The following is a 12,512-nucleotide window of genomic DNA, read 5'->3' as shown; positions in this document are numbered from 1 at the left end:
GGGAGCGAATTCCAAAGGGTGGTAGTATGCACCGAGAATCTTCTGCCTCCAGTGCGAGCTTTGTGGACTCTGGGGACCTGTAGCAAAAGTTTTTGATCGGAGCGAAGAGCTCTGTTGGGTTTGTAAGGCACCACAAGCTTCTCCAAAGAAGGGGGTCCTTTCCCTTGAAGAATCTTGTGGGCCGTACAGAGAGCCTTAAACTTGATCCTCTCTCTTACCGGGAGCCAATGCAATGCTTCCAAGGCGGGCTTAGCTGATTGTCTCCTTGATGTATTAGTCAGCAGCCTAGCCGCATCATTTTGCACCTGCTGCAGCTTACTGAGCGTGGCTTCCGGAGCACCAAGGAATATGGCGTTGCAGTAATCAAGCCTGGAGATAATTAGCCCCTGGATGAGTAACCTCCTCGATGGCAAGGGGAGGAGGGGCAGGACTTTACGGGCTGAACAAAGAAGCCCAAAACAAACCCCTGCCGTTTTCTTGGCCTGAGTTTTAAAGGAGAGATCCTGCTCCAACCAGACTCCCAAGCTCTTGATGTCCTGCTTGGGGCTGGGGAGCTCCCCCAGGCAGCTGGGCCAAACGGTCAAGGGGAGAGAGGGAGTCTTGTGCCCTAACAACGTTATCTCCGTCTTGGAACCGTTTAATTTGATCGACGATTCACACATCCAGGTGTGTATATTGGTCAGGCATAGGCGCAGCGTATCTGGGTTCTTCTCCAGTTGAGACAATGCGACCACCAGCTGGGTATCGTCAGCATAGCTGACGATTTTTATCCCAAAACGGGCCACCACATCCTCCAGGGGGGCCATATTGATGTTAAACAATGTAGGGCTCAACGAGGAGCCCTGTGGCACACCACACTGGAGGGGGATAGATGGAGACTTCTCGCTGCCTTCCCAGACCTGATAGGTACGGCCATGCAGAAACGACCTAATCCATTGCAACGCCACTCCTGTGACCCCCACATTGGACAGCCGTTGGATCAACACTTGATGGTTTACAGTGTCGAAGGCAGCACTGAGGTCGAGGAGGATCACTGCCTCTGACCCTCCTGAATCCAGAATGCTCCTTGCTTCCTCAACAACTGCCAAGAGGGCGGTGTCTGTGCCCTGTCCTGGCCGAAAGCCGGTTTGAAAGTCTCTCAGCAAGCCTTTGGATTCCAGAAAGACGGATAGTTGTTGATTAACCAGTCTTTCAGCGATCTTACCAAGACCCGGCAGCAGAGAGATGGCCCTGAAGTTAGCCAAATCTGACGAATCCAGGTTGGGTTTCTTCAGAAGAGCCTTTACAACCGCTCTTTTCCAGCTCGGCGGCACCACACCCTGGGTAAGTGATGCATTAATCAGGTTTGCTATGGGAGCTGCAACCACAGATGTTGCCTGTTTCAAAAATCTCATTGGAGCTGGATCCTCTAGTGAACCACTCTTCATGGATCTTAGCTCCTTTACGACCTCAGCTATAGGGATTGGACCGAAGGTATCCAGGCGGGGGCCTTCTCCTGCTATCTGATTGCCTATCTGTGCCACCTGTACGACTTGGGGCAGGGCAGCTATGATGTTTTCAATTTTTAGATGGAAAAATTCTGCTAGCTCTCTACACTTCTCAGCAGGATTATCCTGAGTTGGTGGGGGCTCTGGGATTTTAAGGAGTTCCTTTACCACCGTAAAGGTCTCTCTCGAAGAATTAGAGGCACTCTTTATCCTTTCTTCAAAGAATTGAGCCTTAGCACTGCGAAGGGCGTTTTTATACGTTCTTATTGCATTGCGATATTCATCCCGGCTTGCCACCTCCCAGTTTTTTCTCCAAGTTCTCTCCAGCCTCTTGCATCCTTTCCTAAGGATGCGTAAGTCCGGCGAATACCAAGGGGCGGAACCCAGCCTTTTACCCCTCTTTGCTACTCTTTTTGTGGGGAGAATGACGTCCAGGGAGTTGGTTATCCACAGCTCAAAGTCTGTATCAGCTGTAACCGGATCCGCTGCTACCGGGGGGCATGAGCTCTCAAGTCTCGCAATCCAGTTATCAACTGATAACCTGGACCAGGCTCTCTCCAGAGTACAAACTCTCAGAGAGGGCGCCACTCTCGGGTCAACCTGCAGACTGACCTGGACCAGAAAATGGTCAGTCCAAGGCAACGGACAGGCGGGCAGAGCTGTAAGTTACGGAATATTTGAGAAAATAGGATCAAGAAGGCGACCCTTGGAGTGGGAGGGTCCCAGGTTTTTTAGGATAAGATTATAAGCTTTCAGATCACTCAGCAGATCCGCCGCTACAGAATCCGTTGGATCGTTAAAATGGCGATTCAGATCTCCTAGCAGCATAAAATTAGTTGTCGCGGAAGCCAGCTGCGTGACTGTTTCCATCAGAGAGCCAACAAAACTCCCTAGCACTCCCGGTGGGCGATAGATCAGGATGCCTGACAGTCACCGTAGGAGACACCTGTAAGGAGAACTGACCGCTCTCACAGTCCAATACGTCACTGTTCTGCGCCTTACACACCAATGTGTCTCTGTATATAATGGCAATACCGCCACACCGCCGCTTAGGTCTATCAAGATGGTATATCAGAAAACCAGGGGGAAGGGCTTGAACCATGTCTGCGCCTGAGCTGGCAACAATCCAAGTCTCCGTCAGGAACAGGATGTCCAGTTCATGATCTTGTATCAGGAAATTAATTTCCAAAGCATGACATGGAAGAGATCTACAATTAAGCAGCGCCATTGAAAGGGTGCTTTTGCCCTTATCTAGTTGCATAGTAAGGCAAGTCTTACAGGCGGTGTAGGGTGACGAATCCTTGTAGATGTACTTACATGAAGGCTTTTTAGGGGCGCGCAGCGACATAATGTCCTCTCGGGAGTACGTTATCAACGTCTCTGAAGAAAGAGCCAGAGGTTCAGGCCCTAGGCCCGTCTGGGCCCGGACGGGCACAGACGGGCTGGACTCTGGCGTGACTCCGGCGCGATTACAGCGCGCCCGCTGCGCGTCACCGCTGCGCGTTTCCATGTGAGGATTAAGTAGGGAGCTTGTGTGTCCAGGCAAACACTAGACAACTAACTGGAAAGGCCAGTCACGTCCCAACCTCCACCCAAGATGGCCGACATGCTTTCCCCAAGACCAGCAAGACCAGCAACCAGCTAATGGCCCGCCAAACAGCGGTGCAATTCACCAAGTTAGAGTGCAGATAGGCGCTCTAATAGCAGTGCGAAAACGGCGATTTAAGCAGCAAAAACGGCGCATTTAAAACTGGGGCAAATGCAACTAAAATACAAAACAGGGAAAAGCAATTTTAAAAAAAGCGCGAACGCTTGGAATACAGTGGCTGTGATACTAATTAAAACGCTGGGCAGTGCAGGGCAGCGTCATGCAGGTAGCCTTGACCAAGGCCGATTCAAAGCACTCACTCGCCTTAAGTAGGGAGCTCGTGTGTCCAGGCAAACACTAGACAACTAACTGGAAAGGCCAGTCACGTCCCAACCTCCACCCAAGGGCTATGTTGTTCTATGGTACTTTAAGGTTTTATTTATTTTGGATATATTTGATATCTTTTATAGATTTATGCATATATATATTTAAGTATATATGTTTCTACTACTATTTTATGCACCGTGGGACTCCCACTTCGACGAAGGGTAATTATTCAAGCATGTGAATCTATGAAAGACACCAATACTGGAGAACCACAGTTTACAGGTAAGTAACTATTGTCCTTCTAAAGGAGTTGGAATCTCATGAAAATCAGGAGGATATCCAAAAAAGTATGAAAGAAATACAAACACGTCTGACCAAATATGAAGAAGGTATAAAAGAGAGGAAAGCAATCAAATTTCAAAGAGACAGGAATGACTATCTTAATGGCAGGATATGTACATTTTCTAGGAAGTTTGAAAATATAAGACACTAGCAACTATCGGAAACAGCAGGGATTACACACAAAACGGTGGATAGAATGAATCTGAATGGAGCTTTGAAATTAAATCTGATTTAGAAAGCAATGCCATTGGTAACCCAAGACTGAAAGCACCAACACCAGTGGAAGAATTTGTTTTTTTACGAATGGAGTGGATGATGAGCCTTCGACAACGGCCACAGCACCAGGAATGGACAAAAGGCAAACGGCAAAACATAAATCAACAAAAAGCAGACGCAGAAAGAACAGACGCTGGGGAAACCACAGCAACAAAGAAAACTGGCACAAAAAAACTACAGAAGAAACAGACGCAGATAGATCAACAAAAAATGAATATAGACAACAGTTATGAACCTATCGAACATGGAACTGAGCGTAAAAGAAAAAGACATTTTATCATTGGGACTGACATACTGCACAGAGACTAACTTTGACTATGCACAAACAAGAATAGACCTTTTCCAATTTGTGCGCAAATTAAAACAAAAAAAAACATTTTTTCAATACGAATAGAAAGGACATGGAATCAAACATAGAGACTGAACCAGAGGGGACTCTAACCACCACTGATATGTTTACTCTGAGACCTGATAACCTTGGACCCTCATTAAATGACTAGTCAAATATCACACTGTGAGGCTGCTGCTAGGTCTGGTATAGACATTTTCCAATCTGTGCACACCTCTTTTAAACCAAAATCGGTGTTTATGCCTTTGCTACCAAAAGATGGCCTGGATTTGTTTGCAGACAATGTCATTAAAGACTTAAACTTGCGAGTGCTTTCAAGTGACAAGCTTTTTATTACCAAAAACCACAACCAAAGATTGGAATATAACAACCTAATGGGAAAGCTAAAAGCCTGATCCGACATCGTAGTGAGATGGTCGGATTAAGGAGGGAACATAGTCTTGTGGCCACTAACTATGTACAATGAAGAAGCGCAGTCTCAACTACAAGACCAGAACTGCTATAATCGAATCAGTCCAACTAGCATTGCAGGGATCAAAGAAGGATACCACAATGAACTATACAGATGGAGAGGAACTGGGCGAATCAGTAAACCTGAGTTTGAATTTTTGAAAAAAGACTACCCAATCACCCCGCAACTGTACCGAATACCAAAGTTACATAAAAACCTCCAACAACCCACTGGTAGACCAATAATTTCTGCCATAGGAAGCCTGTTTGAAAATACTAGTGTATTTATTGACTATTTTCTACAACCATATGTGTGAACCCTATGTGTGAGAACTACCTGCCTTTATCAAAGACACAGGAGATTTTTTAAGCAAAATATACGATTGTGATTGGAATGACAACTATGTTTTTATGACCCTTGATGTTCAATCGTTGTACACGAGTATCAGACACAGGGATGGCCTGAGGGCAGTACAACATTACCTAGGCAAGAGGTCCATATGACTACATCAACACATATGTATGCTATTATAAATGACAGAATGGTGTCTTACAAACCACACATTCGTCTTCAACAGATTACACTACAAACAGATACAGGGTTCGGCCATGGGTACTTGCTTCTCCCCCAGTTATGCTAATTTGCATATGGGATGGTGGGAGGAGCAAGTACTCATGGTGCACAAAAACGGGCAATGACAGAGAATGTAGTGTTGTACGAGGTTTATTGATGACATTTTCATTTTATGGAAAGGGTCCTGCGAAAGTGCATTGACATTTGCTACTGAAATTAACAACAACAGTTTAAACCTCACGTTCACCAGCACTATTGGCAACACTACCATCCAGTTTTTAGACCTTGAACTTTTTGTGGCAAATAACAAAGTACAGACTCACACATTCAGAAAACCCACAGCACGTAACACAATATTGCATGCCCATAGCTTCCACCCAACAAAGCTCAAACAGTCCATACCATATGCTGAATGCCTTAAGATGACCAGGAACTGCAGTAGGGAAAGGGATTTGAAAGAGTCAAAAGAGGAACTCTTTATGAGGCTGAGAAACGGGGGATACAACAATCTCACTTTAGAGAATGCAGGGAAAAAGTGTGCTGAAATGAACAGGAAAGGCCTCCTTTTTCCAACTTAGGACACAATCACACACCCCACGACGGTAGCCTCCATAAATACCCTTACAAACACCCCCAAGACTCATTACAGGGTATAACGCATACCATGCAAACCTACGTAACTTACTCAACAGGCATTGGCCGTTGGTCTGTAATGATCCCATCTTGGGCCCCACATATGATAAACAACCAGCAATCACTTTTAGAAAGGCAAAATCAATGAGAAATTAAATGGTGTGTAATGCACCCACGAATCTCACAGGCTCGACATGACTTAAAGCCCAAAGTGGATTCCGGAGATGCTTTAAGTGCAAAGCCTGTAGACATGGAGTCAACACTATTTCAGTGAGGTTACCTTTTAGGCACACACCATATACAATCCGAGGCAGCTACACGTGTAAGACTGAGTACGCTGTCTAGGTGCTTGAATGCACACGTGGAAGCAGATGCGTAGGAAGCACCATACACAAGGCACACATGAGGATATTACAGCACCTCAGAGCCATTGCAAATAATAATCAGGCTTACCCTGTGGCAAGGCATATAAACACACATGACGCAGGTAATGCAAAGGACTTGACATTTTTTGTAATAGACAGCATCACCAAAAACATCAGGGGTGGGAACCGACAACTGGCATTGAGAAGACTGGAGTCAAGGTACATTATCTTGCTAGACTCAAAAATCCCTAACGGGTTAAACGTGGACGAGGCGCTTATTGTGCACCTCTAGTCCTAAGCTGTTTGTCCTGCACATTCTAACCCCTCTTATAACATCTAGATCTCAACTACGCTTATTTTAATTTACATTATTTAGTTTTGACACAAGAAACACATCAGATTTCCTCACACACCACACTGTACATACAAACCACCCTTGTCACAGCTTAGGTAGTTCCTAAACAGGCACCTATCAACAATGTTTGGATGCCTACCAGCACTAAACCGGATACATAAAATTTTACCCACTTGGGTACTAGGCAAGCGACACTCACTATTGTGATGTGGCAGTTCAGCTACAAGAAGAGACACACACAGTGTCCAAGCACATTCCTGGCATACAACAATGAAGCACGAACTGAGGTCGCAGTGGACATGTGTTTCAAGTGAGACTCGCGCACAATGGTAAATATGCATACGCCGTGTTTGATATCTCGGGGAATGTGAACTACTGCAGGGACTGCGGACAACACAATAGCGAGGCGGGATGGCGACACATTAGCATACTTATCTCGGCCTTTAGGTTGTCATTGCAAAGTGACAAGGGGTACACAGTACCACAGTAGGGCTTTGTAAATATCGGTTCACAAAATTCACAGTCACGGTGTAAATAACACAATTCTATGCACTGTATATTTTTCACAAATGTTTTTGGCAGTATTTGCAAATGAGGAGCAACATTGTACATGGTCTAAACAACAAAGTTACCATATGCAGTGAAACATGATGGATTGATTGACATAATTTAAGGAAAATGTAATGTCCTATGCAAATACAAAAATTCTTCTATGTTGTTTGTAGTGGTGTCATAGGGTTTCCATGACAACCAACCAGTTAGAACGTGTCAACCGTGTAACTATATAGTTGGCAAATTCTGAGATGTAGTGAGCAAGGCAGTGAAATCCGCCGAAACGCGTCTGAGCTGTTGCATTCGGAATAAAAAGAATTTACTTTGGAAAGTACTCACTGAGTCTGCACCTTCTTTTGATGTAAGTCTTGGACTGGTGTTCCTTATATAGCTATATATCCATCCATATCTATACTAATATAATAAAGAGAGAGCCCAAACCTTTGAGGCGGGTAACCTCAGGAACCACAGCACCAATCACAACACCCAATACAGCGTTGGAAAGGGCAGTTGCAGCAGAAGGACATAGGCTATGCAGACGCCCACCATATACATTTAAAAGGTAAAAGAACCGTGCCAGCAAAGTAGTCCCTTGTGGGCGTGTCTGCGTTGTGCCGTGGATGTGGGCTGGGGTCGTGACAAACGCTGGGGGCGTGTGGTACGTTCTGCCCTTCATGCCATGTCTCATATCGTGTGCTGTAAACGTGTGCTGGGGGCATGGCCGTGTGTGGGGCGTGGGTTTACCGAATAAAAAAGCTAGTGTTATGCCCAATACTTCATTGTTTTTTCTTCCCAGGTTCTGTACATTCCAACTCCGGGTGTGCTTGTCCTGTGCTCCCCTTTACACCCTAAAAACGAATTCCACCTTGCTCCCTTTAAATACCCCCGCACCCCATAATCATAACCCACCCGTACTCCTTAAAATACCCCAACACCCTTAAACACTAACCCATCTTAATCCTATGAATATACCCTGTACCCCAAAACCCAAACCTATCACTAAACCCTAAAAATACCCCTATACCCCACAACCCAAACCTAGCCCTGAACCCTATAAATACCCCTGTACCTCAAAACCCAAACCTAGCCCTGAACCCTAAAAATACCCATGTACCCCAAAACCAGCTCTGAACCCTTAAAATACCCCTGTACCCAAAACCCAAACCTAGCCCTGAACCCTAAAAATACCCCTGTACCCCAAACCCCATACCTATCCCTAAACCCTAAAACTACCCCTGTACCCCATAACCCAAAACTATATCTGAACCCTTAAAATACCCAAACACCCCAAAACATATACCTCAGTACCCCAAAACATATACCCCTACTTACCTTATCCAAACATTAAAAAAACATGCTTTTACCATTCATGCATTTACTACTAATTTCATTGTAAATGTATGCGTGGTAAAAGCATATAAAATGTAATGCCATGTGTTATAATGGCATTGCGGCGTCATGGCACTTTCGTAATGAAAGTATGCGGAGTGATGGTATGCGGAAAGAAAGTTGCAGAATAATGGGTGTTTACCCTCCCCCGGTCAGTACATTGGTGGCACGGCGACCCACATCTCGAGCAACATAACTCATATTTTTTCATCACCCATTTGAAAAATGAACAGGTCTCTCTCTCTCATTGATGGCCAGCACCGACATACACTTTTAAACACACCTCCCACCACAAGTTCTAGAATTGCGAACTTTAGAGCTGGGGAGCTACGTTTGAACCACGGCATCAGCTCAACATCCTGTGATTTCAGGCAAATCGCTTTGTCTCCCTGTGCCTACCACAAATGAATATGTTCTTCTGTAATGTAAATTGTGCTCATGCCATGCTGTCGAGTTCGCGCTATATAATATTGCAAGGAAAAAAAAATGAGGGAAACTCTAGTTCACACACTACTGAACGCGCACTCTTAAGTGCATCAGATGTGCACTGTGAATCGGAGCGTTTCACAGGCCTGTCACAGATAAAAAAAATGCTATCAAAACGAAATCCTACAAAACAATATACTACTGGCCGGCAGCAATTCATACCCGGACAACGTCGGGACGGGCTGCTAGTAATATAATAAAGAGAGAGCCCAAACCTTTGAGGCGGGTAATCTCAGGAACCACAGCACCAATCACAACACCCAATACAGCGTTGGAAAGGGCAGTTGCAGCCGAAGGACATAGGCTATGCAGACGCCCACCATATACATTTAAAAGGTAAAAGAACCGTGCCAGCAAAGTAGTCCCTTGTGGGCATGTCTGCGTTGTGCTGGGGGCGTGACAAACGCTGGGGGCGTGTGGTACGTTCCGCCCTTCATGCCATGTCTCATATCGTGTGCTGTGGGCGTGTGCCGGGGGCGTCGGTGTGTGCGGGCGCATGATTACGGGAAAAAAAGCTAACTTTGTGCCCAATATTTCATTGTTTTTCTTCCCAGGTTCTGTACATTACAGCTCCGGGTGTCCACCCTGCTCCCTTTAAATACCCCTGCACCCCATAATGATAACCCACCCTTACTCCTTAAAATACCCCAACACCCTTAAACACTAACCCATCTAACCCTATAAATATACCCTGTACCCAAAAACCCAAACCTATCCCTAAACCCTAAAATACTCCTGTACCCCCAAACCCAGCCCTGAACCCTTAAAATACCCCTGTACCCCAAAACCACCCCTGAACCCTAAAAACACCCCTGTACCCAAAAACCCAAACCTGCCCCTGAACCCAAAAATACCCCTGTACCCCAAAACCCAAACCTAGCCCTGAACCCTAAAAATACCCCTGTACCCCAAAACCCAAACCTAGCCCTGAACCCTTAAAATACCCCTGTACCCCAAAACCCAAACCTACCCCTGAATCCTAAAAATACCCCTGTACCCCAAAACCCAAAACTATATCTGAACCCTTAAAATACCCAAACACCCCAAAACATATACCTCAGTGCCCCAAAACCTATACCCCTATACCCATACTTACCTAATCCAAACATTAAAAAAAAACATGCTTTTACCATTCATGCATTTACAACGAATTTCGTTGTAAATGTATGCGTGGTAAAAGCATATAAAATGTAATGCCATGCGTTATAATGGCATTGCGGAGTCATGGTACTTTCGTAATGAAAGTATGCAGAGTGATGGTATGTGGAAAGAAAGTTGCGGAATAATGGGTGTTTACCCTCCCCCGGTCAGTACATTGATGGCACGGCGGCCCACATCTCCAGCAACATACTCATATTTTTTCACCACCTATTTGAAAAATGCACAGGTCTCTCTCATTGATGGCCAGCACCGACATACACTTTTAGACACACCTCCCGCCACACGTTCTAGAATTGCGAACCTTAGAGCTGGGGAGCTACGTTCGAATCTCGGCATCAGCTCAACGACCTGTGATTCCAGGCAAATCGCTTTGTCTCCCCGTGCCTACCACAAATGAATGTGTTCTTCTGTAATGTAAATTGTGCTCATGCCATGTTGTCGAGTTTGCGCTATATAATATTGCAAGGAAAAATAAAGTAGGGAAACTAGAGTTCACACACAACTGAACATGCACTCTTAAGTGCATCAGCAGTGCACTGTGAATCGGAGCGTTTCACAGGCCTGTCACAGATAAGAAATGCTATCAAAACGAAATCCTACAAAACAATATACTACTCGCCGGCAGCAATTCATACCCAGACAACGTCGGGACGGGCTGCTAGTTACTTAATAAAGGTTTACTTTGACTAATCCCATTCCCAGCATTCCCTCTAGACCTCCGTTTTCAAGCGAAAAGAGAGAGACGGGCCACAAGGTTCCGGCAGGAAGGTATTTTATTTAATCCTCCTCTCTTTGACGCGTTTCGAGCACAGCCGTACTCTTGATCACACATATTGAAATGCAGCAAATGCCATTGTTTTTAAACTTTGCTTGGTGTCCACCCATGTGAGAATCACGTGGTTGTCCAAAGCTAAACATAGAAGAAACACTACGCAAATGTTCCATTCTTTTTACAACATTGCCATGAATCAGCTCCATGGTAGTATTTCTGCTTTGAGGTTTTGTTTTTTGAATTTGCTTTTTGATATCATCAAAATTGTTATATTGCCATAAATGCATGTATGTGCAAATAAAGCAAATTCATGATCAATATAAATATATAAAATATATAAATAGCGATAAAGCCCCAACATGTCATACATATAGTAAGAAATTAGGGAACCATATTCCCAACTTACATATAATCAAATACAATTATATGTTTATGTAAACAGTACACTGTGCAAACATTAAGCCAATTGTGCAAAAAGCAGCAATACTGGGCCTACCTACGACCAACTGTACCGTAAGCATGTTCTAAGTTCATACACGTATATATTGGGATTGTTCCGCCAAATGTTATAATCTTCTGCGTAAATGCAGTGGCTAAACATCACCACCTCTTTGTGTTCACATGTTACCATGAACATAATTTAGCTATAGGGAAACCTACCAATGAAGTGTTTTAGAGTAAAAAGTGCTAAAGTGCTCTTTGTAAATCTATTAAAAAAACACCTCAACATATACTAAATTGCAAACCATATCTACAAAAACCTAATAAAAGTCTATTCTAATTCCCCTATCCCTATTGTGCATATCTATCTATCTATTTATCTATATCACGCACTCCACAGCTTCGGTGAAGGCAATCCAGTCCCCACAGCAGCAACGCAGATATATATATATATATATATATATATATATATATATATATATATATATATATATATATATATATATATATATATTACTCCAATCTTCGGTATTGCACAACCAAAAGAACCTAGCCCAAATCCTTAGTGCCTGGAAAGTTTACTTTATTTTAGTCATCAGCAAATCCTTGCCAGACGCGCTTCGGAGCCAGGCTCCTTTGTCACTGGCCAATTTCGTTTGTTTTCGATAAAGTAAATATACAAACATAAAAAAAGAGTGAAAAACATCACATTAACATGGACATCAAAATAGGACTACTACACCACTTCTTAGGCTTAGTGAAAGTGGCAGCCATCTTACAGTGTTGCTTAAAGTTCATATTGGTATTGCTCTATTCAGTTTTCTTGGATCTGAACTTTATGTACATATTTAATATAACTCAATTTAATATAACTCATTTAGGTGTATTTTCTCATTTGTAACCTATATACAGTTGATATAACATTCTTTATGTTTTATACAGCAATAAACCATTCCGACCCAGTG

The 12,512-nt window shown here is 44.0% G+C and overlaps 1 protein-coding gene across 3 annotated transcripts in view; it reads left to right on the top strand.

Moving 5' to 3' along the window:
• ARRDC1 (arrestin domain containing 1) overlaps positions 1 to 12,512 on the top strand; it is a 699,997-nt gene that overhangs the window by 62,367 nt on the left and 625,118 nt on the right. The window lies entirely within an intron of this gene.

Source organism: Lissotriton vulgaris, chromosome 5 (assembly GCF_964263255.1).
Source record: "Lissotriton vulgaris chromosome 5, aLisVul1.2, whole genome shotgun sequence".
Taxonomy (NCBI): Eukaryota; Metazoa; Chordata; class Amphibia; order Caudata; family Salamandridae; genus Lissotriton; species Lissotriton vulgaris.
The sequence above is the reverse complement of the archived record's forward strand: the minus strand, read 5'-3'. Positions and strand labels throughout refer to the sequence as shown.